Raw genomic sequence first — 23510 nt, forward strand, 5'->3', positions numbered from 1 at the left:
GGTTTATCTCGCATCTCAAGCTTGGACGGGGCCAAACTTTTCCATTCATACACTTTCAACAAACCTATTGAGGAGTTAAGAAGTTAGTGGAGAGGGTTTTTCTCTTCTTTTCACGCTGTGTATGCGCGTGTATTATATGCAAAGTTGGCGTAATGATTTTCTCGGCACAGAAATACTTGCCTCGTTTACTTGATGGCTACTTACGAAGGAAATACTTTTTCAACTGTTCTTTGTAAACCGCTTCTAAACGACTTTAGTTGTTATTATTATTCTTATTTTTGTTATTTTCGAGCACAATGTTTCAGTAAAGTGGTTATTAGCTTCATTTGCAATATGGTGGTGTTGTGATTCAGTTAACACTACAAGAAGTGTTGACCTGTTTATATATTTGATATTATTAAGCTTCGCGAGTAAAAAAGGACTTATTGTCATTTATTCATGTGCTGTGCTGTGCATATATTCCCAAGTAGGATGTTATAATGTACCGCTTGATTTAATCGAAACATCGTTTAAGCGTAAAGCCAAGGCGGACGTACGTGTTAATGCTGTAGATGCTTATCGGTTGTGCTGGTGCTTTGCGAGTTTGTTGTTTAATTAATTACCCACACTGTTCGTCCACGGCGCGCGTTATAGCAGCGCAATGAAAAACGGCGATAAGATTTATCGCCCCGCATTTTGTCTCTCTTATGACCAAATTTTTGCTAACAACAAGTTTGTAATTTTTTCAATCGTGTCAACAGTTATAGACATGTAAATTAATAGATTATTTTACAAATCCGGAAGTAAAGTTTAATTTATTACTTACGCAATGACAACCCAGAAACTCAATTCAGCGAGTATATGACTATTGTGGATCCAAACGAAATTAAGAAACTTCGATTGTTTTTTTTATATGTAAGTTTTTTGATTGTTGGCAGATACTGTTACAAGTTTTATAAAAAAAACTTCCTATTTTGTAGAATACACTCCAAAAAACCCTGTTTTAGACTAAAACAATTTACTCTACTGTTTGAAATGGACACTTAGGTGACTTACTTTTATGCCATTCGCGTCTATCGTGTTTCTGCTTTCACTGATTGCATGCGCTTAACCATCCCGCACGCGGAAACGCAGAAAGGCAAGCGAATTGAATCGTCGGATGTACTTTTTTTTATCTCAAGCCCAGCGAAAGTGTTCGTCCAAGTTTCATAATGAAAATTCAGATTTTTCCGCTGCTTTCGTAGAGCCGGCGCGCGTCGTGCCGAAGTCTCGCATTGCGTGGCAGGGCGAAAAACGTCGTCGCGCGCTTTGCTCATTCGTTCGCGTTGCCGTTTTGTAATCCTGCTGGGATTTGCAATTCTCTTACCGACGGCGCGTTTATACGCCGGGCCAAAAACAGTTTTTCGCATTTAAATTATCTTTAATTGTCCGTACAGCCGCTCGTGCAAGTTCCAAAAATTCTCCGACCAGTCGAAAATCTCGTACATCATCGAGTTGGAATTCAATTTTCGGAAAATCCTTTATAATCAAGCGATAAATCTGACGTTAAAAGATCTGCACAAAGCGAAATTTAAGAAATAATTAAACCTAATTTATTTCTGACATTATCTATGAATTAAATATAATAACAATTTAATTTTTTGTTTGTTACAACATTTTGATTCTTACTTCCGAGATGCGCATCCATAATGTTAATCTACGACCAGGATAGGAATAGATAATTTGCCCCTAGGTGTTTTGCTTGTCGGACAAGGTCCCGGTGACGTGGTCGGAGCGTCTAATAATAGACCCGGAATGAAATGAATTCCGCTGAATATACCAAGTGAATACAAACAATCTTCCGAAAGTGTTATTATAACTAATTACACTGTAATCTAAACTTATCTAAAACGTATCATATGATAACCTTGCATAAAATCCTTTCATACACTCGAGGTATAGTCAACAAAGATAAATAAAACTTTTTCAAGCGTTTGAAATCTTTGAGATTCCTTGTAGGTATCCACCAACATATATCTAAGCTAGGTAGAACAGCCCCAAGGTTTAGAATCTACGACGATGAGCGTCGTACGATGTTAGCTGGGGTCGGCTTCTAGTGGGTGGCTTAGGCCGAGAGGCATTCAAGTCTCGAACGCGTCCGCATCCGAGGGCTATGTCGACGATATTATGATTCGGTTGCGAATCCTGCGAAACGATAAACGCGGGCACACCGCATCGGTCGGATGCGCGAGCGAGCGTCGCTTGCCGCAGGAAGCGGGCGGAATTTTCGGTGACCTGAATCAGGAATAACCTTAGTGGGATTCTTTGCCAAGCCGCTCTCGGACGACTGCCGACGATAATTTACAACCGACACCTGCTATCCATTCTTATGAGTTCGCATCTAACACATCAAAAACTCTGCGAAATTCATTACTGTTTCTTAACTTAATGACCCTGCGACCTTGACAATGCGTAACCCCACTGTGAATAAGTAACAACTAGTTCCATACAAACTAAAACTAACCACAACATTGGCTAGACTTGATATAGCTCCCAAATGAATATAATTGTAAGATATTCAGCACAAAAACATCTAAACCTTGTACAACTGGCATCGCCTTAATGTAACTGGAAACTAAGCAGCATGTTACTTGATACGCTCCGACAAATAAACTTTTTACAGTTGTACTCGCTCAAATATTAACTAACATTTGCATGCATAATTTTCGAAATTTAAATAATTTAGAGAATCGTGCTATTTAATATAATTGATGCCATTCTCTCGCTTACGCTTATGATTCTGGAAAATTCAGGCTCGGTTAAAGTTGAACTTAATTCCCCCCATCCGCATTCAATTTAGCTTCCAGACTGATTCAGGGCAAAAGATAATACAAGGCGACCGAGAGCGTTATAACTTGCCCCTCGCAGGGCGTACAAACAGAGAGTCGGCACCCAATTTCGTCGGTTTGTTAACTTACCAGACTTTAAGTGATCGATATAATTATTGTACATAATTAATTCTCGGCGTCGGAATGCGCACAAAAAGGGGGGAGTGCTACGTGCCGTTGACTAGCTAATTATTAACATCGTCGAGCTTGTTCTCGTTCAATGCACAACGGTGGTTAACGTGTATTAAAGACATGAAACATAATAGGTAATAAATAAACCAGAGCAAAAAACAGTTATCTATCTGCGCGCAAAAACAACAAAATTTCGGTTTCAATGTAATGCAATTAAATGCAAAAAATATAAAAAAACTCATCGGCAAATTGTTTTTCCAATTTTTATCAAATTAGTTATAAATTTGACACCAATTTCCAGTAAACTAATAAAAACAGTAAAAAATCCATTATTCAAATCAAATATTGATCTGAAGTATATCTAGTAGGTATGACACATTTGAAGCTGCACTACTTAATTTCTAATTGCATATGCACACTGCCGAGGCCTAATTGACATTTCGCCATTTGAATTAATAAGCATAATTCATAATTGAATTCAGCCACATTTCACACGGAAAGTTTCGACATATCCCACGCTTGTCCGCCCACCATCTAAAAGTTTCCCCGATTATAATTTGTCAGAAAGCCTCTGCTGTTCCATTTGCAGGTTTGTGGGACATTTTTATTTTCGACCCTTGCCACTTTCAACGGCAATAACTTATGCGGCAATATTCAACGCCCCCATACGCTCGATTGTTCTACTGCTCCATATATCAGAACTCACAAAAAGTAAGCGAAACAAAAAAACGAAACCAATACTTTGAATGCGAGTATCGTATACCAAGACGACACATTCCCAACAATTGTGCGAAACTTCAATAGAAGCAATCCAAGAGCGGCCACGCATGGCCGCGCATACGAATAAAATTATGTAAATCCGGTATTTCATATCCAGCAATAGATACCGGCGATATTTGGATTTCGAAAGTGTATTCGGAATTTCACCGGCGTGGACTTCCGTATATATATTTGCGTTCGGCCAAAAACGCGAAACATGTGAATATGTAAATTTGATGCAACTGTCATCCTGCAATGGGTACGATGGCCACATGACGACTTACATTAGGACAACACAGTAACATCTGCCTACTACATACTGTTTGAGTTTAAGGGAGACTAGAGAGACAGCAGCGGTTGAAGAGGATCGTGTGCATATTATTGCGGCTATAGCTATATGAGATAGGTACAGAGTATGGGTTGGTATGAAATGAGGAAAATGAAAATCTGAAGCGGAAACCGTTCCCGACCGTAGTTACAATCTCGGTGAGGTGCGCGCCGAAATGGAAGTTGATGCAAATGCAGATTGAAATGAAAGTTCAGAGGGTTCTCCGCTCCTCTCCTCTTCTCTTCGCTTCATGCAAAACTATAAGGTATATTTTAGTGTATTTTCAGGTGCCTGCTTAGAGCAAACCTAACTTGACGTTCATAAGATAAGACCTTGAGCCACGTTTCAGATTTACCCTCCAGGGATAAAAAAATAAAAATAAAAATCAGAAAAGCATGTTTCAATACTAACCGTAGCAAGCATTTACGGTATTGGGCTTTAATTAATAAACACAAACTGTTATGACGTCTAATTTCCGGCATTGGTCGTTTGGCGAAGTGTGGGTTGTCGTTAACCCGGATGCCTATTAACAAGAAAAAAATAAAATCTTGTTTGGCCCGACAATGGTGCGGCACGCGTCGCCACGTTTACAATAAAAATCGCCATAGACCACACCGCATAAAGGTAATTTCCCATCGTTGCGGATATTCGCCTTCAACCCAGTTCCCGCAGTTGGCTGGCAGCAGCAAAGCGCCGGAACCGCTACATTGGGGACGGCGCGTCGGCAGGCGAACCTTTCGGGAATTAAATGTGCGATAGTCGTTGCCATTTTCGCGAAACCAACATCGAACTTGGGTCCAGAGCACTACGTACCAGGCCCCACATACCGCTTGTTATAAATAATTAAATATTATTCCATTTAAAAACAAAACTTAAAACGAATAAAATAAACGTGTTTTTATTAAATCTCTATTGTTTCAATTAATTATAGAAGTTGTTATTTTTTAGAAAAAGAAGACTAAGATTAATCTTTGTTCAGTGCAATTAATTGGCAATTATTTCGCGTTGGTTGCTTCCAACATCTGGTATTGTTAGTTTTGTAAATCGTAGCTGCTGCGGATGAGAACAAATAGCGCAATGGGAAATTTCACGGATACGCGCATGCCGCGACGCAGTGTGTAATTGAAGTCTAACAGTTCGTCCGCACCACGTTACACCGTGATATGGAAGCTAACCAAGACTCTAGTTTGCGATTGCGTCAACCACCCACATGTATCCCTATATAGGAATTCACAAGGCACGCACCGAGACGTAACAAGAGTTCCATTAAGACGGTCACGACAAGCGCGCAAATTGCGTTTAGCGACCACGGAAGCGAAGCCGAATAAATGTACGAGTAAACGCATTTGGCACGCAGGAGGTCGCCTTTCTTTGCCACCGCCGCCGCCGCCCACTTGGGACGGATGTGCGAATGTGAACACCGTCGGGAACTGCTCCAGCTGGTCGACAGAGCGCGTAGAAAACCTTGGATACAAATTTGCAGTGCAATGGAAAATTCTATCTCCTCGTATAAACTAACCACCGGCATTATATTAATATTACATGGGCATTTACGAGAAGTCTCATGAATTCATAACGCGCACATCGACGGGCGACTTCTTCCACTCACTCGAACGCAGTGCTGAAGTTTTCATGAGTATCAGGGACCTGGCGTCACTACCAGTTTTTTATATTCCACGAAAACAACAACAAAGAACACACCAGGACCCCAAGACTTCAGTAGAACAAACACACACAATCCTGACAGAGTAACGAAAAAAAAAACAGGAAATTTATGTGCCACGACAAAATAAACACGCGCGTTTTGAGACATTTAACAGCGGAATGGTCATCATAGGAAATGAGGGCGAAACTTTTTTATATAAATGTAACAAATGTACCTACAACGCAGCAAGAATTCGAAGGAAACCTGCGACGAAGATCTTTGTTAATTACGAATTTTTCCAGGCGTTGCACAGAAATTCTCAAAGAACTTTTTTCTACCTGTGCGTTCAAAGTAAAAGAAAGAACATGTGAAAATTAATAAGTAATGAGCGGAATGTCTTCATTTATAGAACGAAGGCGACGATGAAAAGTTTTCCTATTTGCTCCAAGTTTTTTTTATATGTACTCAACTTTCACAGGGCGTTTTAAATAAAAATTACCACTAATTTAATGTAAATTAGGTATTAAGACATTGTAACACCCTGTATTAGATATATAGCGAGTTAAGTCACACCCTAAAAAAAACACTGCGTTTGCCACAAGTTTTCCCTTTCTTGTTCCGCGGCTACCGCCTCTTTTAGTGGCAATGTATAATTAAAGAAAGGATAAAAAGTAGATGAGCGCCCGGCGCCTCCACACCGTCGTGATTGGACTGAACGCGCGCGCGTTCGCCGCCAGCAATTCAGCTCTGCTCCGGGAAGAGCGTCCTTGTCGTGACGCGTTCGGCGACTTTTTTCGTTTAATTGGGACCTGCCGGCTGTGAGCACAAACAGACGCTCATAAACAAACATGATATACCTTCGCGTTGCACGACATGAGCACTCTGTGAGCACCAAAGCACAAAGCTACCATTGAGCAAATGAATAACTGAAAAGAGTCGCAGTCTCGCACAGAGAAGAAAACTTCACTCATCCAATAAAACACAAAAATAAAACACGTGAATAAAATAAATAGTTACATGAATGCTATATTTGTTTCTGAAAGTTTCAACCACTTTTTGTTCACTCAGTTAGAGAAAGGAACTGAAAAGTTAATTTTCCACGCAGATGTGCAAAAAAAATACAATTCGTGCCTCGTCCTTCGCGATTAATGTATCGCTAGCATTTACGAATTCGCGTGCAAAACTGCGATTTATGTTTTTTTTTCTCTCCTCCACCTTTAAAAAACAGTATTCGTCGGCGTTGTTGGGTGCGGCCTTTGATAATTGTGCACAATAATACCCGGCCGGTGGGTGATTGTTGTATGCATAAATACGGGCAAGCAGAATGGAACGCAAAGTGTAATGAACATGAACGCGCGCACAGCAAAAAGCGCCGAGGAAATAATGATCGTGCAACAAAAGCAGAAAAAGCGACCAGTGCCCCACGAGCACCAGTATAAGAAATTTTCCTTTCTGCACCATCACGGCAGGTATTTTTCACGCTTTATCGGACTCGTAACTAATTGATCGAGGACGTATTAATAAATCGTCGTTGGTACGTTTTTCGCTGAGCACTTTATTGGCGGTCAGGCGAAACGCGAAGCAAAAGAGTAAAAAGGGCAAGGAACTGAAATCGCACGATCATAATTTAATGGCGTGCTTCTACTGGTAGTTACCAGTACTCTAATGTGGGCACTTTAACGGCCGATAATATAAAATTGTATGCTTTTTTTACGGAATTAATTAGAACCAATATTATTCTTTAAAATAACGCACGTAATTTTATTACATGCACGTTTTATTTTTCAATATAAAATCGCTGAGCAAAATTGATAACAAGAATATTTATACTTCGACTTGTTCTTTATTATTTTACGAGAGTTTTATATATACTTTTTCTTGTTGCGTTCTAGATTAAAAATGCAGCATACGACCGAGTATCCAAACTCTACCCCGATTTTATGTAATACAACACGAAACGAGCTAATAAGCCGCTGTTCGCTCCGATAAAACTGATTGATTAAATTTTTGTGTTGAAATTTATTAGGATTATCGATTTAAAAACAAGCCTTGGAATGCCAGTTGAGGCACAAGTTTGCAACTTCCCAATACATACAAGCGCTTGACACATACAGAGAGAAAAATCTGCAGATATGATGCTAGCCAAGTCCCCGAAGAAATAACGCGGCAGGCGACCTTCGAGATAATTCGCTCCAATGTAACGAAATTTCTTTTTGGGCGCGCTCAGAGCCCAGGAATTGAGCATTTTAATTCGGGTTATAACAGCGTGGGGTAAATTGACCTCAGTCGTCGTCGCTGCTTCCTTCGCGCGGCTATTATTATTTTCCAGTTTCTTCCGAGCCATTGAGCTTTCATATAAATTTCGTTTGGCAATTTGTCAAGGCGTTTTTACTTTTATACTTTTTTTAAGTGTTATAAGCTATTATTTAGAAAAGTTTTGGGGTGGAAAGTTTGGCTCTGCAACAGCGCTCGTTTTATACGGTGAATAGCATAAACAACAATAAAAAATGGCACAATGGGAAATAATATAGATGTTGCCAGTTTACGCTTAATTAATCTCAAGTTGTTGCCAACTTACAAATTAATCATTCAAAAAAAAACTCTATCTATTTTTGTTCATAATGCACAAAAATAAAAAAATGGAATAAATCATTTATCAACACGCTTTTTAGTAAATTAATATTTAAATCCTTATTTAAGAACAGAAAATATTGCCGCTTCTGAGCAAACATGTATCGATCGTATTTTTTATAGCCCGCGTTCTACACGTTCCATTAAAGCATATAAATTAATTACCATCCACGAATTCTTTCATGCTTGCGTAACAATTAATTAGGCCAAAAATACGAAAAACAGAATTTAAATTCCTACCTGTTGTCGCCTTTGTGCCGAGCCTCTTCTTTTGATTAGTTGCAAACTTGAACAGCCTCTGCTTCAGCTGTATTTCTAGCTCGGGAATTGTTAATCATCGACGAACAAAAACGACGATACGGTGGACAACGACGACGACAATACACGCACACGTAAATCTGCAAACAATAGCAATTTGTAGCGCACCACGTCACGATATTTCATAATATTCGAACACTTTCGGACAGGGAGCAATTGTTGAATGCTATCCTCGCCAAGAAGAAAGACACCACAACAAAAGGGATGATTAAAACAATAGACGGAAAAGGTATTAGTATGGTTCATAATGACAGTACATTTTGAAAGCATAAAAACATAAAATTTGCTAAATTTGGGTTAATAATCAAGAAATAATTAAATTCGTGTGCGCAAATCAAGTCAAGCATCAGCCATTAATTGGAATTAACATTATAGTGCAACTAGTGAATTATTTATAGCTTTCTCGTATAATTTCGATTTGTATAATCCATTCCACAGAGTGCGACTAGCGACCATGTACATTGTGTATATTTATCAAATTATATTTGCATAATTCGTCGTCGAGGCGGGAGTTTATGCATATACAAACAGACGCCACGCCGAAATGAACTCGTAGGGCGAAAAGTTATTCTTCCTGCGCATCCCGCATGCCTCATTCCGCCACCATGCTCGCAAACAGTCGACTAAAGAAAACTTTTCATCTTATTACGCTTGGAAGTGTACCGGAGTACATCGAACGTCAAATGTGTGCGCAGCGAGTGTTTGTGGAGACGCCGGCGGTTGTTTACCGATGGCAGGACTCTAACGCAACGACGTCAACAAGAACAGCAGCGGCAACATTGACGACAGTAGTGTTTTAATTTTCAATTTAATTGCATCGCTACAAATTACATACGGTGTAGTTAGTATACATGTGTTTGAATCACGTAGAATGTTCTATATTGCAGTTTGCTCGACGATATCAAACACCAATATTAATATTGGATCGTTATTGAAAATGTTTGCATCAAATTTGCGAAACATTCTGTTTGTGCGCTATCATCTAGTACCCTCGTCGTCTCAAGCTCAAGCTCGCACTTGTCCTAGTTGGAATAAATGTAAATATGGTTTACTCATAACGTAGAGTATAATATGCGCAGCGCGAACGGTGAGAATCTCGAAGCACGAGGAAATAGACTGATAGACTGTCTGTCAAGTATGTTTGGCGGCAGCGGCGAGGACGACGGCAAAAGTGAACCAAGTCAGAACAGCAGGGTATGAGTAGTTCGCTTTAGTTTAGCGCAACGAGCGCGGATTGTACAAAATGACAACCCAACCGGGGAAAAATCTTTTGCCACGAATCGTCATTCTATGATTCGCATTGTTTGGTACATTCCTTCAGAATCTCTAAAGATAAATTACATAGTAAGAAACTTAAAACTTGCATAACACACATTATAAAAATTCAAAAGCACAGAGGCAGATTTTTTTGTCCTAGAACATTGCTTAATTGAGTCATTTTTTTAGTTTTTTTCTTGTCACTTTCATTTTATAGATATAAATTATCCTGCGTGTTTCCTATGCGGCAATTCTAATTTGGCCATAAATTAAAACAATTAAACCTATTGGTTTAATTGCGCTCATAGCAGAGATTTAGGACCTGGAAGAAAATTAAGGCACAAAATGCGTGAACTTTGTTCATTGCCGAAAAAAGAGTGCCATTCCGAGAGTCACCCCAAGGGATTCGCCATTGCGTATTACTTTTTAATTAACGAATATGTTTTCATTTCATCCATTTTTGCGGTCCTCAGGTAGACGCTGTAAAATTGCCTAATGTATAAAAGCTTTTCTGTTTTCATCTCTTGCAAAAACTTGCCATTGAAAGGAAACATGCGTACAATGAAAGGCACAAAAAAAGAATGATTTGCAATATCATTTGGCTAGACCTTTTCTTTGTATCAATACCGAGTGTAGAAAAATATTTCGATTTAAAAAGAAAGTGATGAACATCGAGAGTATCCAATTATCTAGTTTTACTATCTCCCGGTCTATGGGTATCCAGCAGACCAATTCAGCATAGGGTAATAACACGATAAAAGTGAATTGAGGTGCCGAGCTGTTGAACACTACGCCGGTCTGAATAGGTTCAATATAGAAGCCAGGTTGATGCTGATGTGAGAAGAGATGTGAGAAGGGACGAATTGCATCCACCTACGTCCTGGGTATTCTCCGCCCAGATGGGAATATTTCGTAATATCCACGAGAGCCAAATCCGATGCTATAAATGTTTGCGGCGGACACGCGGTTGCGCCCGCTACCGACGTTTATTTTGAGCTGACAGGATATGAACGTAAAACGTAATGAGATGTCCGAAAACTTCCCTTATATGCTATGCATATACATTCTGCACACACCAGTATTGTTTGCGGATCTCAAACGCCGTTTGGTGAGCGGAAGAGTACACATCGGATGTCGGTAGATGAAATTTTGATCCTATTTCAAGTCGCCCATGCGCTAGCAACTAATATATCAAACCCAGTAGTGCGGTCGCACTTCTCATCGCGTTATCGAAAACAAGAAGCTCTAAAGTGATTTATGACAACGGTGAATGCGAATGTAATCCGAGCCGATGTGTTGGCTGCCTAAATTCGCTGTTGTTTGTTTTCACACATTGCACAAACAACGCGCAGATTAAATAAAAATTCTGACCCAAAATGAAATAAGTATAAACATGCGATGATTTTACTTCCAACTCTGTTGTTGTTTTTAATTTGGTTTGAATTTCCTGTTTCCCGGAAGCAACAACCACATGAATATAGATGACGCGTAAAAAGCAAGCAATTTGCACGATTCCAAGCATTCAATAGGCTTTCTGCAGTATTTAAACTTTAAAAGAAAAAATGAATAATAAAAGCAATTATTCAAAAGTAATATTAATGCAGACGTTTCCAGCAGGAAGAGGATGCAGGGGTTCAGGAGGTCAAACCCTTCGTAGATAACCACCGGTTGGTTTTAGCTACGAGTAAAAGCATAAACGTGTAGCACGACCCAGACAGTAAGGATCGGACGTATATATCTTGCTTTCGCCCATAATTTGACCGAAGGTGTGTTTGGAATATTTTGCAGGCGAAATAAAAATACAAGGTCGTGAAAATGTTGCCAGTGCGCATCGAGGACACACGTACGCTGGATTTACTAAATTCTGAATACGCTAGGGTAGAACCGCGGAAGTAGCGCACAAATTTTCGGTTATTCACGTGAAAATTATTTATTATGACGTTGAAATATGAAATGAAGCAAATCCTCATATTACCATGTCGATATTCATTATTTTTAATTAATATTTATAATTATTAAAATTGCAAATGTTTGCAATAATAATAACAACCACTAAAAAAGAACAATATTAGTGTGTAATGTTTACTAGAGATAAAACAAACAATTTTCACAAATTTATTCTATCCCACCAAAGCTTTGTACTACGATTCAAATCTTCTAATCCCGATACTCCCACATCTTCTCCACGGCTTGTCCTTTAATTTACACAAAGCACAACGATTACAAGCATACATTCGTCATCGTCGGGTGGAAATAACAAGGCGTGGGTTTTACGTGTACTGCGCATACATTGTTAACCGGCGTGTTTATTGCTTGTGTATACATGAATATCCCCGCCGACCAGACGAGGGGATACACACCTCGGGTTAGCCTTGATGGGATTTGTGGACGACGGCGTGTACGCCAGGGTGCGATTCAAAAGTACCAAGACCATTGCCACACCGCAGCCGCACCGGCCGTGTGAGTACGTAATGTGACGCGTTTACGGTTTTACTCAAAATTCCAGAATACAGGACATGCCAAAATATTCTTTATAAACTAAAGATATTTTCATATAAATTAATTTTAATAACTTGAAATAGAAGTTTCGCAAATAATTTGGGCGTGCTTTGAACACTATGCATATTTGAAAGCCAAATAGACAACGGGACATGTTAAACTCGCGTAAAGTCGCTGACAACAAAGTTATAAACATATTCACTCGAGGGTGTCAAAGGTATGCAAATATAGCCGCCTAGTGCGCGTAGACCATATAAAATATATGGACTACACATTAAACGCGATGCACACCGACGACAGACCAGAATTGTCGAGCACACTCCATACCGCGAGATCCAACTCCTCTCTTCGTGCTCACGAAGCTGCATCAAACCGAATGTGGTGCTCCTCGTAGTAGTTTAAAGCGTGCGAGGAAAATCCCTTCTGCGACACAAAGTTGCCGCTTTAGATGAGCACGTTCCATGCACGACCGCGATATCAACTCTCCGGCTAAAGGAAATGCAATAAACAATTAGACCTAACAAGATTGCGAGGTCTTCTTGCGAGAGTAAAGTGATACCTCAACTTGTGTGGAAATTGACGCATCCTTTGTGGAGTGTGCATGTGACGGTACAAAGCGACAAAGACGAAGTGAATTGGAAAATTTATATTTCAAACGCAAGTCAGGTGCTTTGTACTAATTGAATGGAAAAATGATAAGCGAGTAAACGACGATAAGGTCGATGATGTAGCTTCAAATGAATGAATTGTGTCGCTGACAAAAACAAAAATGAAACGAAACGAAAAACCAACATTCGCAGACGAAAAAAATAAATAAAACACAATAAACATTTCGAGCACGAAGCGTGAAGCATCGCCTCGTGGCTTCTCATCGTCGCGCGTCACCTTCACGTCTTTCTTTTCATTTTCACGCGAGCGTTTCTTGCGCTAACTCACTGCGAGCGCGTCTCTAGTGCATGGACGCGGCGAGTTACTTTGATTAGATATTTTTTCTTCTATTATTGCTCTCCCGGTGTATCTCCAAGTGTCCTAATGTTGGCGCCGCAGCGCGCGATGAAGAAGAATGGCGAAAGGGCTTTCCAGACAGCGACGCTTTTATGTCCTTCGCGCTTCACGTTCGCCGTGAAAAAGAAGCGCAAAGAAGCAACGACGCGAAGAAAAACGAATTGATGAACGAACGTTCCCTACGACAACGGCGTCGAGCTCTTAATTTATTTTTCGTTACTGCGTTACCATAATAATATTTCGTTTTTGTTATATTTTTAGGTAAGAAAAAAGGTTTTGTTGCGTCTTAGACACATCTTGTGCTCAGAAAATATAAGTATGAGTTATACTTTGTAATCATAATGGTACTCAATGTATTTAAATTTATAAAACGCGTTTATTGCAAAAACGAAATTTGTCCAATTTTGAAAACATTCCAAAAATAGCAATAACTCGATTAACTGCAGAGTACATTTTTACGTTCCCATTTTGAGCGTTGGAACACGCTTCGCACATGAAAAATCTTTAATCTAGCATTTCTGATGACTCAGTAAATGTGTTTTTACGAGATTTAGTTCGCCCGCGTTACTGCCGAGAAAGCGTGCGCTGATATGCCGAGGCAAATAAAAATAGCAAAAACGAAACGAAAAAACTTTCCAGACCAAAACCAGCGTTGCTTTTCCCCCTAGACGTGCAAACCGTTGATGATTACCTTGCCCTACTCAACTAAAACTCACTGCCCCACACTCGACGTGCGCGTCGCGACGCAGCCTTTGGTACTCTGGTGGAGGCTTAATATCCCTATCATTAAATATCGATTCGAGCTAGTCGGCCGCTTTCCCGCGCTCTTAACGCGCGACGTACGGCGTACCGTCCTGGTCCTGGTCCTCGTATATCCATCCGAGAGGGAAAACCTAATTTGCAATCGAGCCGAAAGTGCCGCTACCTTCGCGGCAGTCAACGTTCCTTTGTCACATACCAACAGTTCTAAGTAACTAATTTTCTATCATAACAAACTAAACTAATTATCGGATCAATAATTAATTAATATTTTCATGCCGTTGTTTAAGATGTTAGTGAATCTTATTTACTTATAGCTAGTGAGTTATAATTTTAACTTTGATAAACACCGAGTTTTAAACTGTTTGTATACTCAGATCATAAACTCACAGCATCACCACCCCCGTACAAGCGTAAATGTTGCATGCACTCACGCAGAAAATTTCATCCAAAACTCTCAACGCGCGCTCCTCAGAGCTGAGCCCGGGCGGAAAACATTAAGTAATTAAATAAACGATTATTGGTTAATAATGCTAACGCAAAAACTTTATTACACGCGCGTAATTGAAGTTGATGAACGTCTTGCTGTATTTCACTACGTTTATATTACTTCATTTATTTAAATATAGGCGGTAAAACAAGAGTTAATCAGGACACGCAATGAGGCAGAAGAGGAGTCTAGAGCCCTGCTTCTGGACTGCTGGACGACCAAGCCCTTTTTTACCTGCGGACGACCGGCAAATAGTAGAGGGGGAAGGTGAGTCACGAGCAAACATACAAGCTGCTGGTACTACTAAAGTAGGCTACATTCTTCCCCCACCACTCTTTGCTGGTCATCCACAGGTATAAAAGGCCAGCGCACAGCACGCCACGAGCTCAGTCGCGTCCAGCAGTCCAGTCGCAGCTCTCTTGCTCTCTAGACGTTATTGCGTGCAGAATATTAAAAAGTCTTGCATATCTTTTATATACCTCATATTAAAAATACTTGCATTTTGAGCAATTTTAATTTTTCATATATCCGTATTGTAAACTTTCAATATAACTGCAGATATTCCACTACAATAAGTTTGAATTAAATCGAATAGTATTCTGCATACGAAGAATAGCAATATTTTCACATATTTCCCAGCAGTGCCTTCATTCCAATCCGTTGCGCCATGTCGCTGAAATTGCAGCAATGATGTCAAATTAAATCGACGAAGGATAACGTGCGAGTAGTCAAGTTAAACGAAATATAACGCTCGCCCATTTGCATACGAGTAGTTCAATCTGAATTTTATATAAAGTCATCCATTTATAAATTACGTTTCCCTCGGTGATTTTATATAAATTGCTAATTTTCCGTGTTTTTACAATTCGAATAAAGCTCGAAAAATCATGGAATACTGTTCGTAGTCATGCGATGCACACCTGGCTCCTTCGTCCTGGGGCCAGCTCTGTTTAACTTTCCTTTGATAATGTACTCGATCGTGTGGCCTAGCGCTGCCGTTTGCTCTGCGTCCTTCATTCATTCAGGCGTTCCGATCAAAGGATCGTTTAATGCCCGCCATGTGTTATCCGCTGCGGGCTAGCCGGCTGCCTCTCTGCAGCATTCCGAAACATAAATAAACGACATAATGATGTCCCATTCCATGTTCGCTTGCTTTTCCGAAGCAGAGCAGAAGAAGATATCTCTTACGGCGTGCGCGCGGTTGATGGCACCCGACGAAAGGACGAAAGGAAAGCACAAGACGCGCCACTGTGCGCAATTCAGTGCCGAAGGGTTGTTCCAACCCCACTCTCTCTGCCATCGACAACGTCTTTTGAAGGCGGCAGGTTGCCAGGTTGGTTACGTCAGCACCAACATCTGCATGCGCGACACAATACTCCGGAGATGAAACCTTCTTCCGTTAGGTGTGCTTCGATTTCATACAAGAACGCATGACAATATTATAAAAAGAAGAATTGTTGTCGACGCATTGTAAGTCATAAAATGTAACCTTCACTTTTCACTACTTATATTCATTTTTATCTACATAGCCCGGCACCTCCACATAATATAAACTCACGTTATTTTAAATGGTATATAAATGTAAATTATAAATTTCAATTGCAACTAAACGTAATAAACGAATTTCAACAACCTATGAAGATACAACAAAAGCAGTCGCTTGATGGATGTGTTATATGATTATAAAATTTTGAACCCCTTCGTTTACATCGGTTTCACTCGAGTGTTTGTTTCACATTTCTACTTCAAGCATTAAAATAATACCGGATGTAACAAAACTATTCTAAATTACAATAAATTATAACCGTAATTGCAAAATTTTAATTTTGGTACAAATTTACCGTTATATTGATTAAGTACCTAATTAACTGCTCTTGTTATTGTAGGAAGCACCCACGCATTAGTTTAAAGAAAGCCTTGTATTCCTCCTATTCGCATAATGTTTCACTGTATAATTTTACCGGTTTCGGTACAAAGTGATCGCTGCAGGGCGAGCACTCTCAGCTCGCGACTTTATTATGAGCGGGACGCCGCACACACATGCCATTCACGCGCATCCTACTTTATGATATACACAATGCAGACACAAGCATATTATAACAATTGCGCGCTGAACTCGACAGGGCCGACATGTTTCAGATTCCAAATGAGAATTGTTGGCGTATGTTTTCGGATACGAGTAGGTATTATATTTATTTAATAAGTTATGTTACTCGTATTTACTAAGGGTTGTTTACAGATCAAAAGGGTTTACGCTCGTTGAACAAACTACTTATCTTTTACGCAACCAAATAGTTTTAATAGTGAAGTAACTGAGTTGGAGCATAAAATGATGATGAGCTTTTAACTCTCTTCAATTAATCGATGTTATCAGTACTATCAGTAGTTAAGTAAGTAGGAAAACAGATATTAATGATGTGTTATGAGTTTGTTTACTATGACAACATTAAACAACGTAAATGTTGCAGTTTTTATGAATATCGTATGTTTGCCCTATGTACGACAACTCATAGCATTATCTGTTTTTATGTTTCGAAAATATATTAATTGATTGTGTTAACTACGTAAATAATTATAAAATAGTACTTACTTTGATTAAAGCATAAAAGCGTTCATATATTACAGCATTTATAGATACAAGTTGTGGAACCCATTCTGAAACAAACAAAAATATTGATTAAACAATTTTAATCTTTAAAAATAATTCTTCCTAACAATTAATCAGGTTTAAAATAATAATATATTTGAAACTACTCGAAATTTAGTTGTTACAAAAGCCAATAAATTTTAAGCTATGTGATTATCAAAATAATAATTATGTTAATATAAATGTTACAAATTATATATTCGTATAAGTTATTCGTTTCAAATTCGTCATGAAACGAGGCAAATAACTCCCCTAGATTCGAGTTGTAACCGACTAAAAGCATATTTACCACTAGAACGATTAATAATAAAAAAAATCAGAGCAACAATGTGCAGCTTAATACAAACGCCAGAATACAGAAAAAATGAGCAAATTAGTTTCGTGCGTGTTAAAAATCTCATTAAACGAATCTATTATTATTTATTATTATTGTGGTATTTTTATTCTACTTGGAAAAAAGTTAACGTTATTAACTTCTTATAGCATTTTTTGTTTCATTTAGCAATAATGTATCAACGATTTAATTTATGTACAATTTAAATTAAATATAAATATATTTATATATGATTACCCCCATAATCTACGTGGGTTATTACCATCGCAACATAGCCGAAAATCAATATGCAAATAAATTAACAGTTGATTAGTATCGAATGAAATTTGCATAAACTGCCGCTTGCATCAAGCACGTAGCGCCTATACTATATTTCCCAGAGTGTGAGATTGTGATAGTGTGAGCTACCTTTGCAACTTGAACCCTCGCAGCAACGAAACCATTAGAATTATGCCATTAGACTAGCTAGCGGCAGTTTGTCGTAACGCAAGTATATCTAATGCATGGTGTGTGTAGGCACGACGAAGCACGGCGAGACAAGGCACTACCGAGGTGCATTTATATATTCTATCTGTTGGCAGTAGATACAAGCCTAAACAGCCATTAACTAATATTATCTGATACTAATAGAGTTGTTAATAACCTGACCCAACGCGTAGAGTGCCCGCTGCGAAACTATCTCGCAGACACTTCTAATGTATCTTCTAAATGTTTACTATTTAATCAGATCGTAAATAAAGCAAGGGTGTGGCCTTAAGAGGGCACTTGTGAAGACAAGTTTCAAACAAAGACAAGTATACAAAGTGAAATAAGGAGTTCTTTGAATAATATCGCTATTAATGTTACGTTTATGCATGTAATAGGTAGCACTTAGTATCTATGAGTAAATGGTAAGTTGAGTTGCATGTATATGGAATAACTTGGCAGTTTACTGGCAGAACAATGGATTAATTATTGCCACTTGCTCATGCACCTGCACCCGATGTCATGAACTAACCATGCACAAGCTCGTACAAATTACAATCAAGATATCTTCGGTAAATCAACGCACTGCCGACTTTGTAATACCAACTTTCATAATGCTTGGTATAATGATCAATTTGAAACTAAAAGCAGAGCTTTTACGCTTAATTTTAAAGGGTTATTGACAGAATATATTCACAATATTCATTAAATAATATTCCATTTTATTGCAATGATCAATTCAATTCGATTTAATCAAATATGAATACAATTTCAGTTAGAATATCGCTGAAAGGGCTTTTTAGGTGAACATCGGTGGAATTTGAATGTAGAGCTTTTCGAAAATGAAAGCTAAATATTGCAGTGAGTGTGAGAACGACGAGAACTCTGAAGTTTTCACCACAACCACGTCTAGATATCTGAATTTCATCAATTATTAGCAGTTTAGTGACGGTAGCTGAATGCTTTCAATGTTAATTGAATATCGGTTTCCAAGTAAATAAAAAATTACTTTTTGTTCAACTTTAGATTGTGCAATTTTAAAATAACGTAGATATTCATAGTCGCAGGTGATAAATTAATATTTGAAAGTTATATAAGTAAATTTTGAAGAAGAAGTTGAAGACCACCGTAGTATTATTTAAATAAAAAGTTAAAAAGTTATATGTAACATGTGTGCTATGTGGAATATCTTTAATACATTCACGATGTAAAATTGAGAAACCAAAATTTCTCAGCACATATACAAATTCAATCAAATTGAATACAGGATAGATAATTGCATTTGAAAAGCATCCACGTTGTTATAATGTAATCCTCAATCTACACATTGCGTATCAAAATGCAGCCTCCCTCAATTCAATCGAAAAATTTACAAAACACACGCGTCGCATGCAGGAAAAAAACACGATGAATGTTTGTCGATACAAATTCAATTCGCTGATATTCCCATTTTTCCTCGGTCTTCGCCTAGCACGCATGTAACCCACCCAATGGACGTATCAGCCGACAAATTCAAATTTATTTAAGTGAAACTCGACTGTGAATATTTTACGATTTCGGCAATGTGTTCGCATATTGTTTGCAAATACCCAAAGTACAATATTCAAAGCAATTTGTATGTGTTTAGGCAAGCCGAGAGCAAATATATCTAAAAGTACACTACGCAGCTACACAAAACTGAAGCGGAAAATATGATTGATGTATCAAAAGTGTTCCAAAAAACTTTTCAAGTTAGAATTTTGAATATAAATATGCGCGCATGTAAAAACAGCGTAAATTTTGTACATACAACCTGAAATTGACAGCAGATGACTTGGCGGTATGACGGTACACAATGATGGATTATGTTTATGTTAATCTTAAGCCTGCTTTACTTACTTGTCGAGGTTCTTTGGCCGCGCACGCTCATTATTTGGCTTGGTTCAAAAGCGTGGCGACCGTGCAACGATGGCAGCGAGTGCGATCGGTAAGTTTCACGTGTCGTCGGGAAAGTCGTCGAGGTTGATAGGCCTGCAGATGCCCTCAGAGGGCGTAGGCCCCGGCTGCTGACAGGACAATCCTGGTTCACAGGTCCCACTGAATCCTTGCTCGCCGCCACACGGCTCGCCCTCCGTTCTAGCGCATTCTTGGCAACATCTGTAACAACATCAAAATATAAATTCAACCATAACAACAGCGACCTGAATACTTGAGCTTTTTGTGTCAACAATAAATGTTCCTATTATGTTAATGACAAATAAAGTTATTGCCTTCCTGACTTAGTATTTGCTGCGATATTTCTTCGAACAAGTTTAATGGGATTAATGTCTAAACGTCTCGTGACCTTGTTTTCAGCTATAGATTTTCTCATTTCCAACCGGTGCGTTCGTTGTATGCAAAGAACAGTGTGGCTTGCCTGTAGCCGAAAAGCCAATGAATGTATGCGAGTATCGACAACGCAAGCAAACGCAAAGCTTTCGAGGGTAAATGCTAGGTATATAGGTTGGTAGGGTTTTGCGATATAGCGAACATAAGCATGGCCGCACGATATTTCTCAATCGTTCGCCGACGGTCTCACCGGCGGGCACAATTCGAATCACGAAACCTCGCCTTTTCACAGAACGTGACAAACAGTCCACAATAACTACATTACTGTACACTACATAAATGCTTAATCCAAGTTCAAGATACACAAATATATTTTGCAAAATTCGAAATTAGCTGCTTGTTAATAGCTGAATTATTGCGAGCATATATTTATTTTTGGTTTGGAGTTGGGTGTATATTTAATATCATGTAATGTACGAGTAAAGCTCACCTTCTGGAAAATATTAAACCACGAAAGTCTTGCTTTGTATTTATATATTCAAATACTATATAGAGATTATCATAACCCATTGCAAAATAGAACGGCTGCACTGTTAAAATGAAAAGTTAATAAACGCCGTGCTTAATATAGCCTAGAAAATTATTAAAACATATGAAAAGCCGGTTTTAGTTATGTTAAAATAAATGCGTTTTGTATTTTATATTTTTTGGTGCCATACATTTTATGTAAGCTGTCTGCATATTCAATTTATTTTTCTAAACTAATTTCTAATGGTTCAGGAAAATTTCTTTCTACTTTAAGGTTTAAAAAAGGTTATAGTAGTGCTTCTGCTCCACTTTAAGACCTCTTTATCATTCATAGCATGCGGCGCATCGTTACGCGCGGCGTATGTTTCTTAATAGTCGGAAAATGAGGAAATAATAGCAATAAAAGCACGACAAACGCGCATAGTTTTGAAAATGTACGTGAAATAATAACCAGTATGCAGTATGCAATTGCACGAGAGCGCAGCGTGAGGGCGTGTGCGTAATACTAGTGTAATGAAGGTGAAACGAGAATTAAAATGCAATTTGTCTTGTTTTGCATTACGCTGAGTAGTAAATGTGGAGATAATATGAATCATACATTATGTATATTTTAATAAAATAAATAGGTATGTCTGGAAAGTTTCAATCTAAACTAATTCCATTAAAATAATAAACGATTTAATATTTTTAGTACAAAATATAAATTTATATAAAATATTTTTTTTATATTTTGTTTCGTAGTTAGTGCATTAGACAAAATTGATTTTTAGTCCATTAAATGTCAATTACGACAGCACTTTTTGTTCGACACTATTTTCTGCACCGTTCGTCGCGTTTCCGCGTCCAGAGAATTAGCGGATATTGTTTCGACTATCAAATATGCAATTTACTCAACTCAAAGGGCGATGAACTATGCAAATTAAAATTGATATTTACGTAATATAAAATGCATAATATTTAATATGTGCGCTCAAATAAATTGAAATAAAATGATGTGATATTCAGTGTTCATTTGCGCAAAACTGCACCATTTGTAATTGAACTGCATTGTTGTGGCTGTAATTAACAACCTGATAATTAACTCGTGATAATGATGTTTTAGTTTCAAAGCATAGAGAATAAAAACAATTTACATAGTAATTGAATAAATACAATAAAATGTTTAATTAAGTCAAAAATAAATAAATGACAGAAAAATGTGATGCCACACTAAAAAACTTGATATTTCTTGTTATTAATAATTCTCAAAGATATTTACGTATAAAATAAGCACTACGAGTACTCTAAAATCTACAGTAAATTTGCATTCGTTATAACACCGGCATAATAATATGCCATGTGCGATGTGCGTTTGCGCGACAGACCAAATGTATGACGTACTTAAAACGTAACATTTGCAATTTTAATATATATGTACCTATCTGTGTGCCTTCATGGTTGTTAATGTAAACGCCGCTCAAGCAGAACACACCCCAGCGAAAGGCGGGTGAAATTTTCCCGTTTTGCATCTTGGAATAATACACTCCAATTTCATCTTTATGTGCGCCTTTATTTTCGCTCTCAGCGTATACTCGCCAAGAAATGAATAGACGCACACATACCTTTAATAAACCTCATTTTCTAAGTAAATAATAAATATGCTAAATTTGCTTTGAAATATTCAATAAAACCAGAGTCATATCTTTAGAATTGCATTGTGTAGAAAAAAGGGTATTTTTTAATATAGAACTCAGCAGCCGGATTTAATGGAATGTTTAATAAATAAAATGATAACAAAGGTAAAAAAACCTTTTGATGTTTAAAATAGAAATATGATAAATTAAGTAAACATGTTAATTAAATTAATAGAATTTAATATAAATGTTTTAATTCCGTTTTTTTTTCACTGGAAAATACAATTTAACCTCAATAAATAAAAAGCAATTATTTATTTATTATTTATTATAATACGAGGAACCGCAAGCATTTCAAAAATCATATTGCTTTTACATATTTGAAAACAAATTTGCGGTATTTTAATTTAAAATTTGAATGTAACCTCAAAAATTGATAGCAAATCTAGTTTTTATCATAAAATAAATTATTATTGTTTGACCATTATTTTTCAAAATTAAAAAAAAAATTAAAGAAAACGTTATACTTGGATACCGAATCCCACAACCATAAAAATGTTAAAATAAAAACAGAAGTCTGCTCCAGAAGGTTTCAACAAAAAAACAACACCAAAAAACTTGCTTTCCAAGCCAAGATTAAAATTTTTACTACATTTCTTAAAGATTACTAAAGTAAATTAAAAGGGGAGGTAAACAGCTGCGATTTAATTCCAAGTTAATAAGCACACAGAATTAGGTTACATTGTTGTTATTTTGCACTCGGTTGAATAATGTAACACGCTTTCAGGTGCAATAAATAAATAAACTCCCATTAAGAATGAATTGCGCGCATAAACCGGGTAATAAATATGCAAAATGTATCTCCACGGACAGATATCGTCTGCGCGTTTATGTCGTCGTTCGATGAAAAACTAGTTTTCACATTATTAATGAGATTTCGTCTCCAA

General features: G+C 37.8%; 1 protein-coding gene across 1 annotated transcript in view; it reads right to left on the reverse strand.

Annotated features, from left to right (window-relative positions):
- LOC135793685 (cysteine-rich motor neuron 1 protein-like) overlaps positions 1-20051 on the reverse strand; it is a 143452-nt gene extending 123401 nt beyond the window's left edge. Inside the window, exons 1-3 of the mRNA XM_065304746.1 lie at positions 19994-20051; positions 17260-17324; positions 8582-8739 (exon numbers count right to left, since the gene is read on the reverse strand). The gene's annotated coding sequence lies outside the window, so the exon portion shown is untranslated. The remainder of the gene's footprint in view (positions 1-8581; positions 8740-17259; positions 17325-19993) is intronic.
- Positions 20052-23510: the final 3459 nt, after the last annotated feature.

The sequence above is a fragment of the Atheta coriaria genome, unplaced genomic scaffold (assembly GCF_025399875.1).
Source record: "Atheta coriaria isolate IRGN ID8LTWV9N9 unplaced genomic scaffold, Caltech_Dcor_3.1 hic_scaffold_6_pilon, whole genome shotgun sequence".
NCBI lineage: Eukaryota > Metazoa > Arthropoda > Insecta > Coleoptera > Staphylinidae > Dalotia > Dalotia coriaria.